This window comes from Carassius carassius, chromosome 50 (assembly GCF_963082965.1).
Source record: "Carassius carassius chromosome 50, fCarCar2.1, whole genome shotgun sequence".
NCBI lineage: Eukaryota > Metazoa > Chordata > Actinopteri > Cypriniformes > Cyprinidae > Carassius > Carassius carassius.
The window spans coordinates 18,652,355-18,654,830 of record NC_081804.1 but is presented as its reverse complement, the minus strand read 5'-3'; positions in this window follow the sequence as shown (position 1 = coordinate 18,654,830).

Here is a 2,476-nt window from a genome sequence, read left to right as displayed (position 1 = left end):
TCGTGTCGACGGAGCTCTAGCCTGAGTGATGGTATTCAGCACTCCCACTGCGAGATCAGCAGGTAACCGTTGAGCGCCCACACATGGAGGTACCACAACTCCAGTTGAGGGTGCCAAATCGAGCCCCTGGCCTGCGAGAGGAGGTCCCTCCTCAACGGTACTGGCCACGGGGCGACATCTGCTAACTGCATCAAATCTGGGAACCATGGTTGGTTCCTCAAAAGAGGTGCTACAAGCAGTATTGAACATCTCGTTTCTCTCACCCGTTCTATCACCTGCGGAAGGAGGGAGACGGGAGGGAAAGCATAAAGCAGGCAGCACGGCCATTCTCGTGACAGCGCACTTTCGTTCTTGGAAAAGAACGCAGGGCAGTGAACGTTTTCGTGGGACGCGAAGAGGTCCACCTCCGCCCTGCCAAATCTCTCCCACAACAGCCGTACTGTTTGCGGGTGTAGAGACCACTCGCCTGTAGGAACATTGCCTCTGGACAGCCTGTGTGGACCCAGATTCTGTAGCCCAGGCACATGCACTGCCCTCAGCGAACGCATGTCGCGCTGAGCCCAAACCAGGAGGCATTCCGCTAGCCTGTACAGGTTTCAGGACCCAAGACCACCCTGGCGATTTATGTAGGACACCACAGACATGTTGCCCGAACGGACTAAGACGTGGTGATCCTTGATTTGGGGACAAAAGCGCATCAGCGCGTTCTCCACTGCCAGCATTTCCAGACAGTTGATATGATGGAGCTTTTCCCATTCTGACCATAGGCCAAAGGACGGTCTGCCCTCGAGCAGCGCTCCCCATCCCGAAGTGGAGGCGTCCGTCGACACCATCTTCACATTCGGGGAAGTCCCCAGGCTTACACCTGATCGGTACCAACCGTTCGCTGTCCAAGGTGCCAGAGCTGTGACACAGCTCTGATTGACCTTGAGATGCAGCCGGCCAGACGCCCACGCTCTGCGCGGCACCCGCGTCTTCAGCCAGAACTGCAGGGGGCGCATGCGGAGCAGGCCCAGCTGCAGAGCTGGAGATGCTGAGGCCATGAGGCCCAGCATCTTCTGACAGTGTTTGAGCGACACGGAAAGAACTCGCTGCGCGTTGAATGCCCATCACGCGCTGTGGTGACAGCCACGCCGTCATGGAACACGAGTTCAGAACTATACCCAGAAACAGAATCGTCTGACTGGGGTTCAGCGAACTCTTCGCCCAATTGACACTGAGGCTGAGCTTCTCGAGGTGATCGAGTTCCGCTCGTGATAGGGCCAGACCCAGCCAGTCGTCCAAATAATCCAGCACTCGCATGTCTGAGAGGAGCGAACGCTGCATCCATGCACCTCGTAAACGTACCGCTTTTGCCGCCGTCCAGCGGAGGGCGGACAAAGGTGCGTCGCTATCGCCTGTTCCACCGGCGGAAGTGAGTGGTAGTTCCTGTTTTTAGCATCATCAGTGTGGAGAATGCTAGTGAGACAGACGAACGAGTTCGCGCTGAATATGGAGCGTTCCAAGCCTTCGCCACCTCTTCGTGAAGCTCAGGAAGAAATGAGGCGGGCTTTGAGAAGTACGCTCATCCGAAAGGGAAATACCATCCAGCCGGGAACGAGAGGGGGGGCACTGGTGCAAACCACTCGCGGCCGAGACTCATCGCGGCCAACACGAGCACTCGGTTGAGCTGAAGACGGTTCCGGAATCCGCTGGAAGCGATGCTTTTACGGCGCCTCAGCGCAGCGGAGAATGCAGGCTCAGAGAAAAAGGCCAGGCGAGTCCTCAGAGTCACCATGGCAACAGCTCGCAGTGGGGGCATCCGCCGTCAGCGAGCGCGAGCGCTGCATGATCTTCACCCAGGCAGGAGACACAGATGACGTACCGGTCTCCCTCGCTGAGTGGGGCTCTGACGAGCCGCAGGAAGGCATCTTAAAAAAGACGCGAGCTCTTTTACGAGTGTGTGTCGCAGGGCAAACACACACACACACACATAAAGAACAGCTTGGATATAACAGAATTAAAAGGATATAGGCGCCGGATAGCGCAGCAGGAACGGCAGTGGAAGGCGGCGATGCCAGCAGCTTCAGAATGGCTCGTCCTGCTGATGTGCTTTCTCAGACGGCGCTTGCTTCCTCCGTGATCCAGCGATGCGTGAGCTTCGCTGAAGAGATGAAAAATCCGGTGAGTCAGCCTTTTCGAGCTCCTTTTATAGGTTGGGCCACACCCGTTTCGGCGGGAAGTGGCAAGAAGGGCGCGAAGCGCCCAGAGGTGGGTAGTAACGAGTTACATTTACTTCGTTACATTTACTTGAGTAATTTTTTGGGGTAACGAATACTTTTCTGAGTATATTTAAAGATGGGTACTTTATACTCTTACTTGAGTAAATTTTTGGGGAAAAATCTGTACTTTTACTTCGTTACTGTGGGCGACGCTCCTCTCGTTACTTTATCTTAATGCAATAAATGTTATAATGCTTCAGTTTATTCCAAACGCG